Raw genomic sequence first — 24,640 nt, 5'->3', positions numbered from 1 at the left:
TGGGCAGTAACACAAGCGTCTGCTTTCTCTCTACTCCCCAGTATGACTTCTCTGCTTTCTTTGATAAATTTGCTATACATCTTTTTCATTCAGGTACCTAAATCCTGTTTCTACGTGAGCTTTCTTCCTCCAGTTTTTAGATTCTTAAAATATTATCTCCTCTTAAAACATCATCCAACTAATTGGAAAACACACGATGATTCATACTTTTATGACCACAACTAAAAGTAGAATTCCCAGAGTTGTTAGCTATCCTGACAAAATTTCTGGACACTAGCAGAAAATTTAAAAACATGTTATTGACAGAAGTGTATTTGTACATTTGAATTTAAAATTTGTCCTTGGGGGCTTCCCTGGTGGCGCAGTGGTTGAGAGTCCGCCTGCCGATGCAGGGGACACGGGTTCGATCCCTGGTCCGGGAAGATCCCACATGCCGCGGAGCAACTAACCCCTGTGCCACAACTACCGAGCCTGCGCTCTAGAGCCCGCGAGCCACAACTACTGAGCCCACGTGCTGCAACTACTGAAGCCCAGGCACTTAGAGCCCATGCTCTGCAACAAGAGAAGCCACAGCAATAAGAAGCCCACGCACCGCAACGAAGTGTAGCCCTGGTGGGCTGCAACTAGAGAAAGCCTGCACACAGCAACAAAGACCCAATGCAGCCAAAAATCAATCAATCAATAAATAAAATTTAAAAAATAAAATTTGTCCTTATTTTTCATTCAGCTTTTAATATTTTTTATTTCTTAGAAAAAAATAAGACATCCTAAATATAATGCTCTAAGACAGTTCATTTAATTTTTTTGGCCGCACAGCTTGCGAGACCTTATTTCCTGGACCGGGGATCGAACCCGTGCCACTGGCAGTCGAAGCAAGTCCTAACCACTGGACCCCCAGGAAATTTTGAGATATAGTTTCTTACTTTCGCTTCAAAATAACTACATAATGCTGAGAAAAAAAAGTTTTCTTGTGCACAATTACACTCACATTCTGATTCATTGTTTGGTTAGCCTGCATAAGTTTCATTACAATGAATTTATTTTTCTGCATGTGCATTTGAGACCAGAAGCTGGCATATTAAACTTCTAAAATTTACATTTAAAAATTTTACATTTGCATGTGGATGACTTTACCAATAACTAGGATTACCTCGAAAACAAAGAATAGATGTCCATACATGTGCATGACCAAGAATACACACCAAAGTGATTCTCTAAGATTGAAGTGTTTTCCCGTTTCCTCCTTAGAAATATTGAGGAAAATTCTAGAACTTTTAGACTTTTTGTCCCTACCTCTAGCAATCAAAGATTATGAAATATTAAAGCCTAATCTCAGAGTAATCCACTTTTTGTTTTTGCTTATAAGCTAAAGAAATAAATTTATCCAGTCATCTTGAGCAAAAATAAATAAATAAAATAAACAAATGAATTTATTACAGGGATACTAAGGTAAGTAACAGAATCAATAACAGACTGCCACAAAAAAGCTGAGGAAGACAGAACATGCACTGCCCCAAAATGCTCAGCAAGAGTTCTTGGATCTGTTCTGTAGTGTGCACCCTTAAAATGATTTAATTTCAGTGGAAGTTTAGCCCCTGTGTCTTTCCATACAAATTCCACAGCCCCGGGAGAGAGAATCCAATTAGCCTAGTCACTTATATATCAGCGTACACCTAGACATACAGCACCCACACATCGGGGCTATATGCCTGCTCTCTTGCCCACAGATGATAGATTCAGGGGTAGAGATTCTTACCAAACATGACTACTTGGGGAACTTCTGTAAATAAAGAAGGCTCCCAGTATGTACCATTTTCCTATTAGCCAATCAGGAAACTTAAAGAATGAAGAAAGGGGGATCCATCCAGTTTACTAGAATATCTTCTGGTTCAATAAAGATGCCTGGCAAGCCTAATATCTCATCTCCTGTGACGACTATTTTCACCAATGACTCAACCACATTACATGTGCTCTTTTGTTATTGCTGCCATATATATATATATATATATATATATATATATATATACATGGTTGATATATGTGTGTGTATACATATGTATACGTATGTATGTGTGTGTGTGTATTCCAGTCCTCTTTTCCTTTATTTGTCTATTCCAATATTCCAATAATCCCTCTGTACCCTCTATGAATGAAATAGGCCTTCCCTGGCCACTTGCCCTTCCCCTAAGCCCATCCACCTAGGCTAGATGTTCTCCTATGTGTTTACTCTCTTATATCACACATCACTATATTGTGTACTGGAGTTTCTCTCGTCATTAAACAGAGATCAGGGACTCTTTTCTTGCTTCTATATCCATAGCACCTAGCATATACGTACCATACAATAGAGGCTCAAAAATATTTATTGTTCATGGAACAATAAAATTCCTTATCTGTGATAGCATATAATAAAAGATTCAAACTTGGTAACTTACATCAAGTTGGCATCTTACATGAAGTATTACTTACTATCAGGCCTAATACACAGAAGTCATGCAATAAATTCTAGTTTCCTATTGTCTTGAAACAAGATTAGGACTGTTGAGTTTGATCTATAGAGAGTGAGGCAGCAATAATACACACACAAATAATTAATGGTTTCATATACATTGCTAATTTAGGAAAGGAAAAAAGTGATTTTTAATAATCTAGAATTATTTGTGAGATGGGGAAGAGGTGAATCTGGAGACAATACCTTGCTCCTAAAATCATTTTCTAACATTGCCAAACTCACTCACTCTTGTAGCAGAATGAGAATTTTACATTGCAATAAAGAAAAGTAACAGAAACTTCTGCTTTAATAATGTAAGTGCTTGTAGCAGAACAAAATTGCTACCAAGAAAAACTTGAAAAGTTAGGCAAAATGAAAAAGACGACTTGTATGAAAGCATCAGGGAGTTACTAAGGCAGCCAGGACTGGAGGGGCCAGATTGTAGAGAAGAAAGCTGCCCACAGTCATAATATGATAAATGTAAACTATTCTTGCTTCTTTTTTTTTTAAAGCATAAACTATTGATCAAAGCAAAAAATACACACAGGTACACACAGGAAAAATACACAAATCATTAGCATATAGTTCAATGAATTTTCTCAAACTACTTTTTCTGTAGTGTGGACATTCTGGTGATTGATTTTTTTCTGTTTTTGTATACCTGAAGGTATTTTTGCCTTAGTTTCTGCATATAGCATTCTGGTTACTCCACTGTTTTCTCACGTGCATCATTTCCAGCAAGAAATCTGCTAGCATCCTTGTTCCTCTGTAGGTAACACTTTTTTCCTCTTGCTGATTTTAAAGGAACTAAGTCTGTCCATTCAGATTATATTCTCCAGGAAGCTAAAAAGTTTTGTTCTCGGGATATTTATGAGGGAGTGGCCTGTGATCCACCCCGTGGAAGGGAGCAGGTTTGGGCAAAGGGAGAACCTATGCAGAGTTTTGAGCTAATATAGCCCATCAGAGGTATCCTGCTTTGGCCAAAATGGCTGGACCTTACTCCCAGCTTGATGGGACGTTACACGTGGGCTGCCCAGGGAGGGGAGAGACCTTGGCCAGAGGTGGCTCTCTATAACTGAGGGAGCTCCTAAAGGGGCTGATGGCACACCTGTTGCCCTGATGGCAACAGGGCAACAAATTCTCCCTTGAAGGGCTGATCTGGAGGTGGTGTGTCACCATTTCCTTACATCTGTGGATACAATCACAGGCATTATTCATTCACTTGGTGGAGGAGAGCAGAGTCTAGATACCCAAGACAGTGTCTATTGTTGTGTCTTTTTTGTGACACAGAAAGACTGTTAGATGCCTTTAAAAAAAATTGTGATAAAATACACATAGCATAATATTAACCGTTTTAAGTGTATAATTCAGTGGCATTAAGTACATTCACATTGTGGTGCAACCATCACCACCAACCATCTCCAGAATTTTTCATCTTCCCAAACTGAAATGCTACACACGTTAAACAATCACTCCTGTTATTTTCTTCCCCCAAACAATGGCAACCACACTCTAATCTCTGTCTCTATGAATTTGACTACACTAGGTATCTCAAATAAAAAGAATCATTCACTATATGTCCTTTTGTGTCTGGCTTATTTTACTTAGCACAATGTCTTCAAGATTCATCCGTGCTGTAGCATGTGTCAGAATTTCCTTCCTTTTTAAGAATGAATAATATTGCATTGTATGTATATAATGCATTTTGTTTATTCATCTGTTGATGGATATTTGGCTTGTTTCCACCTCTTGGCTATTGTGAATAATGCTATTATGAACACTGGTATACAATATGTCACATTCCTTTTAATCGCTCTCCATGACTACTAAAGGATAAAAGAAAACAAGAGGCCAAAATATGAGCTATGAATTTCAATTGGTGAGATTCAGAGTCAGATTTTGAGTATTTGATCATGCAAACTACATGAGGATTAAAAGCAGGTTTGCAAAACAGGTAAGTGTCTTTAAAAGGATTGTTCAGCTTTCAACAGTATAAAAGGCCACACACACACACACAAAATCTGAACAATCTCATGTTCTCTCCGCCCCAGCCAAATTGGATATATGCCATTTCCCAAATACAAGTTGTACTTTCTGTTTCTGTGCCTTTGCCCATGCTGTTCATTAAGTCTGTAGAAATCTTTCTCAGAGGATCTGTGATAGCCAACTCTGACCTGTAGTTCAGAACAGAGAAAATGCCAATAATTATTTTCCTATTCTGAGGCAATTTCATTTAGCATGTTTTCATTCCACTGCTAACACCTATTTAGATTTATTCCCATTTTTTTCAGTTTGTCCTTTAAACATTACATTATACATATTATAGCCAAAGAACATTATGCATCCTAGATCATAAGATCTTTATGGTTATTCATTTATCAATGACCAGGTCTGTGTCATCCATAGTCAACAGGCAGCCCTAGACAACAGCCCTGTCTGGTTAACTGATGAGATTTGCAGTTGACATGTTATTCTTTTGCCTCCCAGCTTCTATTCCTCCTAACAGCATCTCTATTTCTGTCTGGGGCTTCTCCGTAACTTTTGGGGAAAATAATTCTGCACTTCCACCGCAGGAGCCAAAGGACAGTGGGCTGCAGGAATTAGACAATTTCTCCAGCATCTGCACATTTAAGGAGAGACACAAGGAGGTCACGCAACCTAGAAGAGCAGAGGCAGCAGCACGCTGGCCAGATGGTACAGGCTATGACACAGGTGCTCTGCCCCTTGCTTTCTGTTTCTTGGCTTTCCAGAGCTCTCTTAATGCTTGTTCATCCTGAAGCCTGATGGTCCCAGACGACTTCTGATTCTGTGAATCCCGCATTCTCCAGTAAATTTCAATAAATTCACTTCTGCCCAAATTAGTGTCAGAAACCAACCAGGAACTCTGATACATTACTATCCTCTTGCCCCTACTCATCTCTCAAATTCCTGTCCTGCTCTGGCCTGTATCTATTTTTTAAATGCATATATATATAAATAATACATATATATGATGACTTTGTAGATGAAAATGTAGATGTAACTTTAGACACAGATGAACAGTACCTATCTATCTACCTACCTATCATCTCAAGAAAATGAAGGATCGGATTCAGAAACAATGGAAGTGAAGGATAATAACACAAGTTGGCAGTTAGCTTTTACTGCTTTTACACATCTTTCTTTAGAAGATCCTTATCCTAGGCTACTCATCGGAAGATACAGTACTATCGGCATGGACAAAGAAAAAGAAGCAAAAAGCACAACTTGTATTTGGGCAATGCCATGTACCCAGTTTGCAAAAAGGTTAATAAAAGTGACAAAGTATGATTTGGCTGGAAAAACCCAAGACTTGGAATTAGAAAGCCTGGGATAATGTTCTAACTCAAAATCTATTTAAATTGGGGTCCCCCAAAGCAAAGCCTGAGACAAAGATTTGGATGCAAGTAGTTTACTTGGGGGGTGATTCCAGGAATCATAAGTGAGGGAGTAGTGAGATGGATCAGGGAGGAAAGCCAATAAAGGGTGCCTAGTGAGTGGGTTACAGCCCTAGGCAAATGGGGCACAAACATGCTGGACCAGGGCTTCCCTGGTGGTGCAGTAGTTAAGAATCCACCTGCCAATACAGGGACACGGGTTCAAGCCCTGGTCTGGGAAGATCCCACGTGCCACAGAGCAACTAAGCCCTGCACAACTACTGAGCCTGCGCCCCAGAGCCCACGAGCCACAATTACTGAGCCCACGTGCCACAACTAATGAAGCCCACGCGCCTAGAGCCCGTGCTCCGCAACAAGAGAAGCCACCACAATGAGAAGCCTGCGCACCACAACGAAGAATAGCCTCCGCTCACCGCAACTAGAGAAAGCCTGCGCACAGCAACAAAGAACCAATGCAGCCAAAAACAGATAAGTAAAATAAATACATTTATTAAAAAAACACACAAACCTAATGGACCCTCGGAGAGACCCACATCAGAATTTCCCTTCATGTGGCAAGAAACCTGGGGTATATATCTAGTAACTCCAGCCCCTCATTGCTTGAGGGTTGCCTCTGTAGGTACTGGCTCCTCTTGTTTTAGTCTATTCCTTCTACCTATGCTCTGAATCCCAGCCTCTTCTTTCTTGTCTAGAACTGTACTCTTTTAATTATCTTTCCCCTTCTTACTTTTAACATCACCCGCTCTACCCATAGTCTTGTCCCCCTTTCATCCTAGAGACAAGCTCAATTCTTTTAAACTCTAGAAAATTAAAATCTCCCTTGTTCCTGCCTCTGGCTACCCTCTCATTGTTCTCTCTCCCTTCCAGCCACGCTTTGTAAAAAGGGCGATCTACACTCACTGACTCCATGGTCTCCCTTCCTATTAACCCCTCAACCAGAGCCAGTGACTTCTGATCCGTTCACTTCGCTGCAGCTGCTCACAATTAGGTCACAAGTCTCCTCAGAGCAGTTTCTTACTGATTTCTCAGAATGCTCCTTCTTCTTCAAAACTTATTCTTCAGTGGGCTTTCCTAAAACACCTCCCTCTTAGTTCTCTGGGTGTCCTCCAAGTGTTTCATCTTTTCTTAATAGAGTATTCTTCCTCTCTAGTCCACTGAATGTTAGTGTGTACCAACTCCCAAATATCTAATGCCAGCTTTCACTTCTCTCTGTAACTCTGTGTTTGGCCAACAGTCAACTCATTACAGTCTCTTCCTCTTCCTTTTCCCTGGAGGAAAAGGCTTGCCTTTGGGAGAACACAATGAGTTGGAAAAACCCCTATTTATTCACTCATTCAGTTCAAAATCCTGGCATTATCAGACATCATTCCTCTCCCTCATCCTTCATTTCATTAGTCAATAAGTCCTATTGAATCTACTTCCTAAATACCAAACTTTCTTCATCAGCCCCATTGTCACAACCTCATTGCCACTGCAATCTTAATTTGTGTCCTCAACAGCTTAGCATAATCTATTGGTACCTCCTCTTTGATCAATCTACTTCCAGTTTCCTTCCCATGGTGACCATCTCCTACACAGTTAAAAAAAAAGTTATCTGTATAAAAACAAATGTGATCACATCACTCCTCTGTTTAATAAGGCTCAAGTGGCCCTCCATAATCAACAAGATAAAATCCAATTTCTTTCCTGTGGTGATCTAACCTTGGTGTCAGTATCCACTGGTAGTCAAGTAGTCCCCACGGTTAAAGCCACTGTGACTCAGCCAAAGTGGTGTACTGTGAGTGCTTTGAAACCTCTGCTAAAATGTGATGCAGGAATGGATCCTGAAAACTTGGAGGCCTAAGTCAGCATCAGCACAGAGCCTCCTTTGTAAGTATAATAAATGTAAACATTTATATATCACTTACTGTGAGCCAGTACTCTCTGAACATTTTCTGTGTATTAATTCATTTAATCCTCATAACAGCCCTTTGAGATATGCATTCTTATTTTTACTCCCATTTTGTCAGTGAGACAAGAGAGACATAAAAAGAGCAAGTAACTTACTGAAGGTCACATATGCCAGGGTTTGACTTGAAATAGTCTGGTCTCAGAAGCATGTTCTCATCCACTTGCTGTAGTGCTTTACTAGCTTTACACGAAGGTAGTGGGGTCGCCCAGCCTTAGAACATCATTACAGCCTGTGCGGGCATCTGTGCGAATCAGAGGCAAAAAGCCTGAGTCAGTGACAGCTCAGGGCAACCTAAACCTGGAGCAAAACATTATAAGGAGAATCCTTGTTTCCACATCTTCCCAATGCCCCACACTCCATGAAAAGCTTCTAAGAGACCAGAAGTGGAATCACTGCTGCAGAGGATAATGATGGCCTCAGATCATACGGGAATGTTTTCAAAAGTGATAAGATGAGGGCAGTGGGACAAAGGACAAAAAGTGGGACCCATCTTGAAAATTAGGCAGTCTACCCTTCTCTCTCCACTATGTGTTTGGACTAAAGACTGGCTCCTGGGCTTCCCTGGTGGTGCAGTGGTTGGGAGTCCGCCTGCCGATGCAGGGGACGTGAGTTCGTGCCCCGGTCCGGGAAGATCCCACATGCCGCAGAGCGGCTGGGCCCGTGAGCCATGGCCGCTGAGCCTGCGTGTCCGGAGTCTGTGTTCCGCAACGGGAGAGGCCACAACAGTGAGAGGCTCGCGTACCGGAAAAAAAAAAAAAAAAAAGACTGGCTCCTAAGAACTGAGTTAAGCATCCCCCATTCCATTCTTGAATATTAAGGGAGGGGATGTCAGGGAAATGGAGGGAAATGTTTCTTGTTACAATATCTGCTAATCAGGATAGTTAAGAGTCATATGGAATTAATTTTAGCATTCAGAGAAGACATAACTTTCTTAGAACTTCATGCTGAGGAAATGGGTCACACTAACTAATGTAGCAGAGGAAGAACATTGTTTATCTTAATAGTAGGTCTAGCTGGGACAGGCTAGAAGCAAGACCAAGGGAAAAACACTGTTCTGATAACAAATAATTAATGAGGAATTTGAAGTTTCCATGGATAACCCAAGAGGAAGAAGGTGAAAAGGCAGGAGTGAGTGAGATAGGAATGGGCAGCAGAATGTGAAGAATCCATCAAGACGACAGAAAGTTGGCAGGAGGCAGCCAGTGAGAAATTCCAGGCTATGGCCAAAGATCTTTAAACAACAGGGGTGTCGAATATTCACTTTTAAGATGTTTGCTGCAGCACGAAGTCCTCTTTCTCCTCACCCCCTTGCACTGTTAACACCAAATCCTCAGTGAAAAGCTACCACAGAGAGGTGCCTTGTGTCCATGGTATTTTGAGAAAATAAAGGGTAAGAGGCCATGTTCTGCCTTGGGAATGATGTGGGATGAAGAAAAAGAACAGCCCAAAGAGGCTAGACTTGAGAGAAATCAAGAAATCAGCAAAAGCAAAAAATAACAGAAAAACATTAGCTCCAAGGATCCTAGAAGATGTCGGCAAATGAGATCAGATTTCCTGCTGTCCTCGCGACGGAGATGTGATTATCCCAACAACTTCGGGGGCTTGGGAATATTCAGGTAGCTGACATTTGAACTATGTAAGTAAAGTGGGTATATTTCTTATGCCACAAACTTACACGTGAAAGATAAATGTGACTCTTGTTTTCCTAATTGGATTTCAAGACTATATTCTCTGGGCTTGAAGAAACCTAATCTCTCTTGCACTGACTTCGGGGCTTGTGGTAGGCGAGGTCTGCGCTGTGCCACGAGAACCCTCTATTCCTGCCACAGATATTGGCCCCTCTTAGTTCTCCTCAGTCAGCAGTCCACACAGGCTGCTGCTAAACCTTCCTCCTCTTCCTTTTCAGAGATGCAAGGGAAAGCATCAAATTCTTTTGATTTCCCATCAAGTCTTCCTCTTTTCACAAATTGTAAGGCGTGGAAACTGCTCTGATTTTAATCTTTTTTTCTCATGTCTGAAATTTTTATCTTTTGTTGCTGGTGTGACTGCCTGGGATCATCCTTCATGGAGGCAATGCATGCCTATAACTAGTCTGAATGGGGGAAAAGAAAATATATCAGAAAATGGAACAAGCTAATACCTACAAATATTGTTCAGTTGCATTTGCTTGATATTCTCCCTCTCTTAATTAGTTCAAAAGATTCCTTTTATAATGACCATCCTGCAAAGTAGTAAAACTGCATTTTTTTCATTGTTAATTTCTCCCTTGATCTATCATTAATTATCTAAAAACTTTAAATGTTCAGTGCTCTCTTAGGGGTCAGCACACTATGGCCCCTGGGTTAAACTGGGCCCACTGTCTATTTTAATATTTTTAAATGGTTGAAAAAAATTAGAAGCGGATTAATATTTTGTGACGTGAAAATTATATAAAATTTAAATTTCAGCGTCCAAAAACAATGTTATATTGGAACACAGCCATGCTCATTCATTACCTGGCTGCTTGCACTCTACAATCATTGAGTAGTGGGACCATATGGCCCACAGTACCTAAAATATTTAATATCTGGCCTTTTACAGGAAAAGTTTATCAACCCCTGCTCTACACCATTCTGCTGCACCTATTGTCAGGGTTTTATTTTTTTCCTTCTCTAGATTAGATTGTCTGTCCATTCAATATCTCCCAGTTTTTAACTCTGGACATTTAGTCCTCTTTTGGTAAAGAAAGAACATTCTAACCTCTTTTACCTGGTTAATTTGAGTTCACACATGTTTTGCCAGTTCTCCCTGACCTTAGAATCTTTCTTATGGAAGGAGAAATGCAGTGTGGGAAGCCTTTTTATGGTAAAAGGGCAAAAATCATAGCATATACAGCTGTACCTCACTATATAATGCAGTGAATTTAATATGGCTCAATGTAACGCCAATCATGTTGGATATTCCTTCATTAGCCCACCCTTATTTTCATGCATATACCAAATCTAGACCTGCAGATCTCCTTATTTATGTGAGAAAAGACCCTTTTCTGACCCAGAGTTCATCTTTTGTAGTTACTCCATATTACTCCTTTAGAACCATGGCAATTGTTCTTATTTCATATAATTTTAGTTTCAATAACAGGGTTTTGAAAGTAAAAGCTGAAAATTACTTTTGATACCTTTTTAATATTTTTCATATGAATTACAGAACAAAATTCCTATCAGTCTATATTTCTGTAATTTTGGAACCTTCCCACCCAATTACCTGATTTCTCTAATTATTAACAACCTACATCTAGTTATATTTAAGACTTTCTATTGTAGGGGTGGTGGGAAGCTAGGAGAAAAGATATAGATTATTTTCTTTCCAGTTTTTTATTGTTACTCAGGACACCTTTTTAAAAACCCTTCAACTTGATTTTTTCCTGGGAAGCAAGCATTGCACATAGGACTGCACTACTGCAGCTCTGATCAGGTTTACAATGAATAGAGAAGGTGGGGTAAAAACACACAGACCCCCAAGAATATAGACAAGGAAAATATAGGAAGAAGTGTATAGTAATTACAACTCTAGAGTTGGAAAGCCATGTAAAGACTGATGACCTGCAGACAGAAATAGAGACACAGATATAGAGAACAGACCTATGGACACCAAGGGGGGAAAGTGGTGGCGGTGGAGGGGTGGTGCTGGGATGAACTGGGATTGACATGTACACACTAATATGTATAAAATGGATAACTAACAGGAACCTGCTGTATAAAAAAATAAATAAAATTAAATTAAAAAATTAAAAAAAAAATTGATGACCTGCAAATATGTATGGAGTTGTCAGAATCACAAGGGTTACATTTATTGAAAGAGTGATTTTTGAATGAAAAGGACCATAAATTGGTTATGAAGGAAAGAGCAGTTCAGACTGGTGTAACATTAATATTGTATGCTGAGAGCAGCAATTAGGTATTTTGGAATCTAGTAATAAAGAGTCTGAACTAGGCAGTAATGAGAGCTGTCGTAGTAATTAGATATGGGGGAAACGGAAGAAGGTAAGAAGAGCCTTGAAACATTACTTATGCATGAGGATTTGATATAACTAGTTGATATAATTACCTAGTAATTAATTGATTTAATTATTTATATGTTCAGGTTTTTGAGCAAAAGAGGTACATAAGAGAAATCATAATTAACACGGTTTTCTCAATGCAAAGACTAGACAGTGTTTCTCAACTGGAAGTGATTCTGCCCTTAAGCCACACGGCCCACCGCACCCTGACTCTGGGGTTATTGGGCAATGTCAAGGGACAGTTTTGCTTGTCATCACCAGGGAGGCAGCGGGCTACAGGCTGCAAGAGGCCAGGGCTCCTGCAGCACACAGCACAGCCCCCATCACAAAGAATCATCCAGCCCTACAGGTCAACCATGTCAAGATAGACAAACTCTGGGCCAAATTAAGGCAGAGCAGTGAAGTGCTCAAATTTAACCGAAAGGTATAAGAACTAGGCCAGAGGTCTCCAACTAGTTCCCTGGGTGACATGATCAATCTCTTTGTTCATCAAGTTACCCACAAGCTAAGATAAAGCATAAAGATAAAATCAGTTATATTCAGTTGTAGGATTATTCAAAAATTAATTTTACATTCTGCTCTTAACAGACTGTGTTTCTACCCATCAACATGGATGAATTGCAGAAACATAATGAGGAATCAAAAAGCACATCAAGCACGAATATAATCAGTATGATACCATTTATATGAAGTACAAAAACAAGCAAGACTAAAAAAATACTACTTAGGGATATATACATATAGTTACACAAGGAAAATGAAGGAATTATAACACTGATATCATTCAAGATAGTACTTATGACTGCAAAGAAGGGGAATGAGTTTGGTGGAAAGCAGAGGGGTCCTTAAATATACTGATTATTTTCTATGTTTTAGGTTAGGAAGTGGATTCTTGAGTGTTTCTTTTCTTATTGTACTTTATAATTTACATAAATGTCATACATTTTCTTGAGTGTATCAAAAATCACATAATAAAAACAATCTTAAATTCAGTTATAATAGTATAGTGGTCACTGAAGTTTTACCTTTAAGTTCTCTCGCCACCTACAGGTTAAAACTAGGTACTGCAGAAAACCGTCTTCAAAGACCAAATTAATGAACATCAAAATAAATGAACTCTACAAGGCATCTGGGATATAAAGAAGCATAAAAGGCAGGGTTTCTGCTCTAGCCATGGTTAAAATCTATCTGTGGATAAATAATGTACAGAACTCATTAAAGAGATAAATAATATATCACAAAATGTTAAATTTTAAGAGCCCTCTGGTCAATGTCATACTAAATATCAAATAACAGAAACAAATATTTTACACAGCAATGACAGCTTATTTAATTTACCATCAGATTCCAACTCCTCCACTTGATTCATTCTGCTATCACCTTAGGCCAGGCCTTAATTACTTCATGCCAGTTACCACCTGTTCTTTGTCTTTCCCTTCTCCTCTGCTCTCCCTAGTCTGTTCTAAACATTGCCACTAGATTAAGTCTTAAAACAACTACTTCCTTATATCATTGCCTCTTCCAAACCCTCAACTAGTTTCACATTATCTATTGAACAAAGCCGAAACATTTCAGATCAACATTTAAGATTTTTTAGTTTGGCCCCAACCTGTTCATGGCTCTCGCTTTCTTCTCCTGCTTCCCCATCTCCACATGAATCCCCTACTTGACCCAGTCTGTTTTCTGTATTATTCATTGCTTATTCTGGATGTATTATCTGTGTTACAGGTGTGCTCCTTTCCTTTGAACATCATTCTTCCATTTCGGCCTCCTCACCCACCTTTAATACATGTGTTTAAGTTTTACTTAAATGTGGAAAACTGAGATGTAGTTTCAACCTATATCTCTTAAAGGCTACTTATGTTCCCCATTTACATTTCCACCAGACTGTTGCCCCTAATTTCATCCTACATAGAAATCCTGGAGCTATCATCATCTTTGAGACAATATAATACAATATACTTAATATAATGTACTCTTTCTCTGCATTCCTAAAGCACTTACTGTATTGTTTATTTGCCATATTCATACACTACTGATACTAAACTGGTTCATTTGCATAGTTTGTTTTTCTAAATTAGATGTGAAGGTTTTAGAAACCCAGGATAATTTCATCATTCGGGGGGTCCTCTGTCCCCTGCTAAGATCAATAATGCCCATATTTAGTTTGAGGACCCCATTTTAATGTAAAAATTTCTCAGACTTCTCCCACCACCTAACAGACCAATAATAGCACTGGCATCTTTTAGGGTTCACAAATTAAAAGAACATAATGACCATATGATTTCAGTAGTGCTTTTGAATCCATCTGTATTGTTTCAATGACAATAGCTTCTACATATTTAAAAATAATAATATATATGTATAAAACAAAACGGTGATGATGGTGATGATTATGGCTTACCATGTGCCAGTATTTTTTCCCATGCATTTTCTTTTTTTCTTTTTGGTACGCGGGCCTCTCACTGCTCTGGACACGCAGGCTCAGCGACCATGGCTCACGGGCCCAGCCGCTCCGCTGCATGTGGGATTCTCCCGGACCGGGGCACGAACCCGTGTCCCCTGCATTGGCAGGCGGACTCTCAACCACTGTGCCACCAGGGAAGCCCTCCCATGCATTTTCTTAATCAAAAAATTCCTTCGAGGAGTCAGTAGACCTCAGTTTACACCTGGGCTCTCCTACTTGGAGCTGTCAGAACTTTGGCAATTTATTTAACCTCTCATTAGTAAAATGGAACTGATGTAGAACCAGTATCTTCAGGATAGTTGTGAGAATTCAGAAAACCACAAGAGATGAAATGCTTAATCCTGTGCCTAGTACAGAATAAACACTACTTTAAAAAAAAAGATCTAAGGTAGGCAATATTATTAGCTCCTCCCCCTCATTTCATAGGTGGGGCAACTGAGGCTCAGAAAGGTCAAGTAACTTGCCCAAGATCTTAGAGCTAGTGTGCGGTGGAATTACAATGAGGCCTAGGGCACACTGGACTACAGTAAACACCTAATCCATTAGCTGCTCGGTGCTGGGAGTTCCCACAGCACTTTGTTTTCTTATAAAACAGTTTATTTACATCACACCCTATTTCTTCATCATTCATTAAAATATGAGCTCTTAATGGGCAGGGACTATGTTTTTGTTACCTAAGTAATCAGCACTGTTAGACGCACAGAAAAGTACTTAAAAAATGCAGGACAAAGGGTCAAAGATCGTTGCACTGAAGCTGAACCTGGATTCAGTTGCAAATTACAGTAGCACGAAGGGCTTGATTTAGCTGAATCATCTATTGAGATGCAGTTCTATTAATTGGTTTTGTGAACAAATTCCATTGGTAACTTAGAACAATTTGCTGTTGGAACTTAGATACCCATTCTTCATTCCTCCTACCCTTATTTTGCTTAAAACAGTTATCCCACAATTACAAACTGTCGAAAAATAAAGAAAAACTGACCAGTGTTTAAAACTTTCAGGTAGCCACACTGAAGACCTTAATTGTCACCGTGTTCTGGGGGTTTGTTTTAAGAGAGAACCTGTTTATATACTAACCTTAACAGGGCTGCTGCTGAGAAAAGAGAGTAAATAAAAAGGGACTTCAGAGACTATAGTTTTAGAGAACATTCTTCGATATTAAATTTTGATTAAAATCATCTGGTTCTTCTAAGGAAACTAGGGCGTTAATCCAAGGTGGAGTTAATTACTAACACTGATGATTCTCCCACTGACCAGCTGTACGACGTTTGTCCAATTAACTCGCGTGGGTTTATCTCCTCAGGTGTAAAATTAAGCCCAGATTGTAAAGGTCCTTTTGCTTCCACCCCTTCGTGACCGGGATGTGGGTAGTGGGCGACCGCAGTCCGCGGCCTTTTCTCCTCCTTCCGGCACTCTCCGGAGCTGGCACCACCCGCCCACCCACAGAAAACCAGAACGCGCCTCCACTCTTTTTCCAGCTGCCCAAGAGGGCTCCATCCGCTTCCGCACAGGCCTCGACCTCCTCGCCGGAAGAGCCGGAAGCGCCCAGCATGCTGGGATTTATAGTCATTTCCCTCGTGGCGAACGTGCGGGCGCGTATAACCCGAGAGCGAGTTGGCATTCTGGGATATGTAGTTCCTGGTGGTTGGTTTGTGTAATCGGCAGCCGTCTCCGGAGCCAGAGGTGACACCGCAGACTCCCGCCGGTCACATGACTCCAGTCTAGAGCGCTGATCGCACTGCGGCTCCCGCCCAGGCGAATTTCGCCCCCGCGCGGCCGTTGCCGAGGAGACGGCGCATGTCTCCCGGCGCGTTGCCCTCTCTGCAGTCCCCCCGCCCCTCTTCTCCCACCACAATGAGAGCCTAAGATGGCGGTGGCTGCGACGGTTGGAGCCGAGTAGCTGAGGTAGAAAAGGCGGCCATTGGGCCCTAAGCAGCCAGGAAACTTGGGGACTCTCCCTGCTGTGGTCTCTAAGGGAGGCCCGCCGCCGGTGGCGGTTCGTGGGGGCTGGCCGCTACTCCGCCCTTGGCGGGAGCGTCTGCTTCATTTACAGGTAATGCCTGAGCGTCTCCAGCCCTTGGCAACCGAGGGCAGCGCGGCGTAGGGGCGGGAGAGCAACGGCCCTGGGACACTTGACTCCGTAGGGCCTGGTCTCGGGCCCACGCCTCTGTCTGGGCTCCTGTGGTTTTTTTGCTGCTTGCTTCCCGTCCCCTGGTCAGGCATTCCGCCCCCTACCCCGGACCGACCGACGCGATATCGGGGTGAGCCTCAAGGGACGCATCTTGGCGACCACAGAACCCTCCTTCTTGCCTCCCCGCCCCTCTCTCTTTTTGGCCCTGGGGAGGAGGCCGCCCTGCGACTCTGGAGCTCCAGGAATGTCCCTTGCTAGTGGAGGAAGCGGGGGGGGTGCGGGTTACGGTTTGGTTGCCAGGGGCAGGGGGTCTAGTTTTCCATAGTAAGGGGCCTTAGTGGCCGTAGTCTTCGTCACTGCGCCTCTCCCACCCTACCCCCCAAATTCTCTTCTGGTGGGGCTCTCGAGGTCCAGAATTTGGGGTGGAGAAGGGCCGGTGAGGAGCGACGCGACTTCGGGGTTGGGCTGTGGGCAGCGGGACTTAAGCTGTCTCGGGTGTTTTTAGAGCGGAAGGGCCGCGGGAGGCGTTCCTGGCTTTGGGGTTTCTACTTGCGAGGGGAATGTTCATTTCAGAGCTCTTCCCTCGCCTCTGCCGTTGCGCCCCTTCGCCATCCCTTACTGCTGGTCCAGTTTGGATGGGCCCAGGGTGGGGATAAACTAAATGCCAAATGGAATTCGGGGAACATCGCTTGCTTTGCAGAAACGGGGGTTTGGGGGTTACGTAGTAGGCCCCGCTAGGGAGGCGGGTCGCCCAAACTTTTCATCCCGCGGCTCACTCCTCAAGAGCTCGCCCTATCTGAAAAAAGAAAAAAGTTTTTTTGACCGATTGGAGATCTGTGTCGTTTGCTCTACGGGTGACGGATCGTGTCTTGGCGCTGGAAGAAGCGGGCTTTCTGGGCGCCCCTTTCACCCCCGCCCCATCGCTGCTTTCCAGACTCCGCCTTCTGGTATTCTCTGGTTACTGGAGTGGGTGTTGTCAAGCTTCGGTGCACCTGCTCCTTTCTTTCCCTATCACCTTCCCAGTTAGAGCCACTGGGAACCATTATAATTCTGAGTTTTTGGACTGAAAGTAAACCTTGTGTTTATGTAGTTACAGGGTTATTTTTTAATGAAGTAGCCAGCTTTTAAATAAAGAAACATTTTCCTCATCAACGGGTCTGCAAAGTTCTGGAAGTTTTGAGTGACAGGAAGTTAATGACTTTATCAATCTGAAGAGTAAACTTGGGCATGGATTTTTTACATGATGATTACATTATATTCCAAAGTAGGTATTAAGGTATCACACTGTTGTTTGGTAGGATCTTACAAGGTTGGAGGGTTTAAACCTGTGTACCACATTGTTTTCCTAAAAGATGAAAGTAAGGTGATTTTAAAATAGTGATAAATTGGATTTTTCCTTTTCTGTTGATTTCCTGAACATACTTCAGGTTATAAATATAGTCAGTATTTGTTATTCTGTACTTCATAGTGTAATTTACTGAAGTGATTTTTTTTTTTTTTTAAATCATAAACAGACAACAGTTTTGAAGTGTGAAACAGGAAAGGAGCCGTTTCTGAGCTGCAAAAACTAGTTTCTAAACAGGTAACTTGACATCATTATGTATGTTATTGGCCTTTGTATTATAGTTGAAGAAGACCTTATGATGCAGACTGTTATAAAATACCAGTGCGTGTAGTAAACAAACGATCTAGGTTTGTTGCCCTGTTTGCTGTGCTTTTGGCATGCCACTTTGGTCTGCCTTCATACTTTTGTTTGAAAAGAGTCATGTCATTCCTAATTATTAAATACTAGAATAGTTTATGCAATACCTTTTTAAATGTCGTTGTCTTCGCAGAATTTCTTCTTCAGCCCATTTCAGTTTGAATGTGTCCTGTAACAACTATTTGGATAGCCTCTTCTTCTGAATTCATTTACTCTTAAGTCATCTTGTACAACTTTTCTATTAGTTGGCTCTTTTTATTTTTTATGCACAAACCTCTACTTTTTGAGCTTATTATATATACTATTGATTGAAGTTGGTTTTTTTTTGTTTTTTTTTTTTAGCTGTCTAAAATTACTTTAAACATTAGTTTGTATGCACAGTGCATTGTCAAATGCTGGTTATGTAAAGATATTCTCTGACCAGCAGAAAAAAGTCAATGTAAGTTCATTGAGGGAAAGTTAAGTAATTGTTTGCCAAGGACCATTCAGAAATTAAATGACCAAAGGATGAGGATTAGAAGAAGTTTTTGTTAGAAGCATTTCAGCAATAATTAGTCTTTTAAAAAAAAATCTCAGAAAATTTAATTCTATTGTTAAAATTTTAAGGCAGACCATTTTTAAAATGTGTTTACTATATCCTTGCTTTCCAGGAAAGCAGACAAATCTTCAGCTCCCTTATGAAATAGGCTATCATGAGAAAATATAGATTGGTCATTGATTTATATCTTAATTATAATTCTTGGTATTTTTTTCTTTTAATTGAAAGAGTATAACAATAAAACAAGAAAAGTGGAACTCGGGAAAAGTCAAATGTGAGTTTGTGGATTAGAGTTCTTAACACTGGAGTGTGTAATAGGCATTTGGTAAAATAAAAACAGTTATAATATCAGTCATAAAATAATTTTCCTTTTAACACATTAGAGAAGATGGATAAAATAGAATAAAAATATAGGGCTCTTGAGTTAAACTCATTTTAAAAGACCTTCGTTTTCTCAGTAGGAGGTTTGGCCATTTGTAAAGGAGGCAAATGTATGTGAGATTTGGAAAAAATAGAAAGTGTTTGGAATAATCACACTAGGGAGTTTATTAAGAAGCCAGAAGGGGGTACATAGCAGTACATTCATCTTACAAATTTAATTCAGTGCCTACAATGTGCGACTTAATGGCTATAAAGTACTAGAGATGTGGCAGTGAGCAAAACAGATAAAGTTCCTTACCTCAGTGAGTAAACCTACATTTTGCAAGTGTGAGTGTGTAGTATGGTATAATATACCTTAATAGTGGACACAGTCATTGCCATTTTATAACTATTTTACCTTACCTTTGAGTTTGAGAGTAGAAGCAAAGAGATTAGGTAATGAGGTTTATCCAGAATTGAATTCATAAAATGGGCAAATAGTTGAGTAGGCCAAGGATGCTAGCAAGTCATTTTTGGAATGGCTTACTTGGGTTTGTATTTGGGGTTGAGTAAGAAAGTGAGGGTTTAATGGATTCCTGGAAAGAGAAATGATCAAGGGGCTGGAAGTGTTCAGCAGGGCCATGAGCAAGTGAGAGAAGTAGAATGCAAGGTCTTAGGTTCAGAAAGAGGGATTTCAGAAGTTCAGGATCTTGAACAAATTATCTCTTCAGAGTAGAAATAGTATTGGAATAGAGAAGATGAGATGGATGTTGGAACTGAGGTCAGAGTTTAGAAAAATGGTTACAGATGTTCAGGTCATGAAAGCAGAGAATGAGGTGCAGAGTGAAACCATGAACCTGTTGTTACCAAGAAAAGTGTAAGACTGTCTTGGGATGGACAGTAGGAAATGGTACCCAAGATAGGGAGAGTGGTATTTTTGGTGGTTAATTTGTTCGAAAGAGGAAGGTTAAGCATTGTTAAATAAGAATGGTCTGCAATTGGTATCCTTCCCCCCATGAATCTGAAAGACTAGGAAGAGTAGCATCTTCTTTTAGAAAGGATTTCTAAGGAAATAGTGCTTTTAGAGTGACTTGGGATTTTATTGAACCCAAAGTAGGAGGAATATTTGGGAACAGATGGAGGACGTATAGGGAGTTTGTATGTAATGGTCCAGTGGAAAGGGATCATAGGAAGAGCTGTTATCAGTAATGAGTATGGGATGGAGTGGCAGTGAAGATTGGGATTGATTATAGCAGGGCATATAGATGTACCCAGGGAGTTATATGTAATCAGTGATAAGGAAGTGACAGATTTGAATATAAATTGCAGAGAGGGAGAGGTTTTAGCAAGCAGAATTTAATTGACCTCAGGGCTCTCATTTGCTTTTGTAGAGAGCAAGGATATATTAAATTTTCTTGGTGTGGAAATGCTCTACAGAGCAACTGTACCATAAGAGAGACCCAGTGCAATACTTGGTACATAGGTCTAATTAAATTGTTGATAATTCGAATTGAGTGTTATATATTGTAGTCTATTGTTGCAGTCTATTCATTCTCCTCCCCCCAATACCTTAAGAGTTTTAATTTTTTTTAATTTAAAGAGGGTAATTATAGAAAGATATCTTAAGTTCTAGAAAATTATTGAAATTTTTAGGAAGTGTCAAATTGAAAGAACCAAGGGAAAGATCTGTATGGTTTTTAGGTACAGAGAAGAAATTGAGAAATTCCTCAAATGAAACTAAACAATCACATAATGCCAGAAACTTATGCATTTTCTTCTCAGTTTCCATTAAAAGTGCTTAGTATGCTTGTATTTCCTTTATATAATTAGTAAAAGAAATATTCCAAATAATGCAACCTTCAGAAAACTTGTGCAGATAACATAAAGTACCAGCTTTGGTTATTTTGTGACTCTAAGTAAATATTTAGGAAAAAACCTATAGTTTCTACATTATTTTATTTGGATGAGTATTTCTAAAACCTTGATTTACAGCTGTCAGGTGAGAAGTAAGGTATTTCCAAAGACAGTTATGAGTAATTTAATACTATTTGAGAAATAATATCTGAATTTTAAAGATTTTAGGAAAAATAATCTTTTTTCTTTTCTTGATTAATTTCTTCTTTACTTTGTATTTTTATTTCAAAGGTAACTTTAGTCAACCATTGGTATTTTCATGGTAATTAATACTGTGATATTCTACTTAGATATATATAATACTTCTCTATAGTAAGAATCCTACAACAGGATTTTCTTCAGAAGGATCAGTCACTGAAAGTAGCTTATAAATTGCCGTGGTATTTTTGCATTTCATATCCTTATAAGATAGGGGAACCAAATAAGGCTGTCAAAAATAGCAAAATGAAACCTATAAATAATAGTTTCAACTTAGTTTAGTAGGTCATAGGATGCACAGAATTGTTTGAAGTAGAATTTTACTCTTATCCCCATTCAGCTTCACATACCATCATCCATCACTTGTACTAGTTATCTTCCAATGGCTTCAGCTTTTCCATCTCATTGTCTTTCTATTAAACCTGCCTGGCAAAATCCCAACCTTGGATGGATTCAATGGAGTGTTTATACCAAGGCTGATGAGCACTTCTGGGGGAAAAAAATTCACACTGCAGATTAGTGATACATTAGTGATGTCAGGGAATGTTACTGCTCTCATCTGAGTCCTTAGTGCTGCCCACGTCACTCTTCCCCAGTCTCTCAGACACTGTCATGTTACCCTTGCACATTTAACGAGCAATCCTTTTTACTTCACCTCACTTAACAAACTCAGCTTCCTACCACCAAATCTGCTAGCCAGCCTGTATCCAATTGTATCCTTTCTTTTCTTTTGTTTCAGTAAAAGAGGTGTTCCTTTGCCTCTCTGAAGTTAATCATTTTTCTTACACCCTGGATCCCAGCTGCTCCTGGTTTTTCGGAGACCACACAATTTATCTCCTTTGTCATTTGCATCTTCATTATCTCCCTCTGTGAGCTCTATCCCGACAAATTTTAAACGTGCTCAAGATACCTTCTTTTAAGGAAACTTCCTCTTGACCATCGCCACCTGCTTTCCTTCACAGGCTGATTCCTTGAAAAAATCACCTCATTACTTCCTTTATTTTTTCCCTTTCCCATCAATAAATGCATTTGTTATGGAATTGATTCTTACCAAGCTTGTCAGTAACCCCCTTGTTGCTAAATCCAAGTGTACACTTCTCACTGCTTTCCTTATATGACAGAGTAACATCTGGCATTCTTATCATATCCTCCTTCTTTATATACTTCTCCCCCTTTCTAGCACATTCTTCTGGTTTTCCTCCTGTCTTTCTGTACCTTCTTAGTGTTCTTTTCCTTTCTCTCTTAAATATCAGTGTCTTTCAAGGTTCAGTCTTCTTCTCTTACTCTTCATCTTCTCCCTGAGCCTTCTTTTCCACTTTAAGTTCTTTTATGAGTTAATGATTTGCAAATCTCTCTAGCCTAGATTTCACTTCTGAAAGATCAGTACTTGCCCACTAGACATTTAATTTGGTGGACAGTAGGCATCTCAAATATTTCTAAAACTGAACTCATCTTCTCTCAACAGAAACTTGTTTCTTTTCAAATTACTTTGAATGTATCATCCTATACCCGGTTGTTCAAGCTAGAAATCTGGGAGTCATCCTTTAACTCCTTCCTCCCTGCCTCGTCTCCCACATCATTACAGTCACCAAGTTCTTTGATTCTGCCATAAAAATTTTTCTTGCGTTGGTCCTCTTCTCTACATACCTAGTTTTTTGATTATTGGAAGTCTTTCTATACAAGTAATAGTTTATAATCATCATAAAATAATCAAAAACTATATAAATAATTATATTAATCTGTTTACAGAATAAAATTTAGAAGGTAGAGAGAGACCTGTAATTTTAATGGTGACTTTGAGGTGGTTAGAGAGGTTGACATAAAAAAGAAATGACTTGCCTTTGTTTTCTCCCTTTTGTAGGGCGAGATAGCTACTCCCGTAGAGAAATCAGCTGAATGTTAATACACTGAGAATTGACTCACATGCAATTATTTCTTTAGCTTCATACTGATAATTTTACTTCTTTAGGAGTGTGCCTTTTAAACCATGTTTTAGAAACTTACGTTAATAGTGTTCAAAGTCATTAGCCTGTAAATAGATCCCTAGAAAAAGCTCTTCATTTTAGGGGGAATTCATCATAATAAAAAATGAGTATAAAACATCTCTGAATATAGTCTTAATAATTTATCTTAAAGTAAACTTACCTTATTACTCAACTGATAGAAAATATAACATACTCTATTAAAAAAAGAAGAAAAAGGGATTTCCCTGGTGGTCCAGTGTGTAAGACTCTGCATTCTCAATGCAGGGGGCCTGGGTTTGATCCCTGGTCAGGGAACTAGATCCCACATGCCACATTTAAGAGCCCACATGCTGCAACTAAGACCCGGCACAGCCAAAATAAATTATAAAATAAATAAATATTAAAAAAGAAAATGTAACATACTCTTTTACCAAAAAAATTGGTAAGAGTTTTTCCTAAATATTTTAATAATTTTCTGTTCTAATTTCCATTTTAAGATAAATTGCTTTTAGTAATGTTAAGTATCATTATCACCTCTACTGCTTATGTATTTTTTTGAGCTCCTGTTCTTTAATATTACAGATTATATTAGTACATCGAGAAAAAGGTACTTGTAAAATGTTTCATTTAAATGAGTCATTTCAGTTCACTGGGCATACCTCTTTATGAGTATCAGTTATTTTGCAAAGTTCTTAAATATATTTCTAGTATAAAAAATGATGTAAAATATTGCTGAAAATATATAAGACAGAAAAGAGCAAAAATCACATTCTACCCCTGCAACCAAAAATTGCTTTCATGCAAGCATTTTTTAATATAGTAAAGATACTAACTATATACTTCCTGTTTCTTTCAGATTTTTTTCTCAATTTGTCATTTACTATTTATTCTCAGTATACTTGGGATTCACTTGTATATGAATCAAATCGGTTGAACATAGTCCTTTTATTTCTGCATTCCAAATAAGTAAAATCTCTATTTTTCAAGTCTGTTCTTTTTTCTTGTCTGTTATTTGATTCTTTCATCTTATTTTTCTATTTTTAATCTACTAGATAGTATATTGGTGTTATGATATAAGGCAGTCTTTTTCAATTGGGAGGGAATTAAGCTCTAATGCTCTAAGGCATCTGTTTTTTACTGTGAATTAATTCCCCTTCTGTGTGTCTGGAATGGTGCTGGGTATGTACCATCCTTGGGAGAACTGAGAAAATAGTTACTCAAATCATTTTTCTGTGTTTGTGTTTAAGATGAAGCATCCTAGTTTAGGAAGCCTGTTAAAGCTCTAAATAAACTTTTTTCAACATTGTTAGCAAATTGTCCCAACCACTGAATAATCTAATACCACACAATTGTTGTGAAGATTAAATGATAAACGCATATAAAATATTTAGCATGGTGCTTGGCATATAGTGAACAAAATAGATGTTAGCTATAATTACTTTTTGTCATTAAGTTTTTTGAATTGGGTG

The 24,640-nt window shown here is 39.4% G+C and overlaps 2 protein-coding genes across 5 annotated transcripts in view; one reads left to right on the top strand and one right to left on the bottom strand.

The window, feature by feature from the left end:
- FGL1 (fibrinogen like 1) overlaps window positions 1-15,881 on the bottom strand; it is a 58,139-nt gene extending 42,258 nt beyond the window's left edge. For 2 of the 4 annotated variants that reach the window (XM_027122679.1, XM_027122678.1), the window contains exons 1-2: window positions 15,442-15,881; window positions 7,954-8,099 (exon numbers count right to left, since the gene is read on the bottom strand). The gene's annotated coding sequence lies outside the window, so the exon portion shown is untranslated. The remainder of the gene's footprint in view (window positions 1-7,953; window positions 8,100-15,441) is intronic. The other 2 variants (XM_027122681.1, XM_027122680.1) reach the window with 2 other exon arrangements.
- A 213-nt stretch (window positions 15,882-16,094) lies between these two features.
- PCM1 (pericentriolar material 1) overlaps window positions 16,095-24,640 on the top strand; it is an 88,540-nt gene continuing 79,994 nt past the window's right edge. Inside the window, exons 1-2 of the mRNA XM_027122677.1 lie at window positions 16,095-16,417; window positions 18,010-18,077. The gene's annotated coding sequence lies outside the window, so the exon portion shown is untranslated. The remainder of the gene's footprint in view (window positions 16,418-18,009; window positions 18,078-24,640) is intronic.

Source organism: Aethalodelphis obliquidens, unplaced genomic scaffold, assembly GCF_003676395.1.
Source record: "Aethalodelphis obliquidens isolate GAN/ISIS:26980383/991018 unplaced genomic scaffold, ASM367639v1 scaffold25, whole genome shotgun sequence".
NCBI classification, from domain to species: Eukaryota; Metazoa; Chordata; class Mammalia; order Artiodactyla; family Delphinidae; genus Aethalodelphis; species Aethalodelphis obliquidens.
The sequence above is the reverse complement of the archived record's forward strand: the minus strand, read 5'-3'. Positions and strand labels throughout refer to the sequence as shown.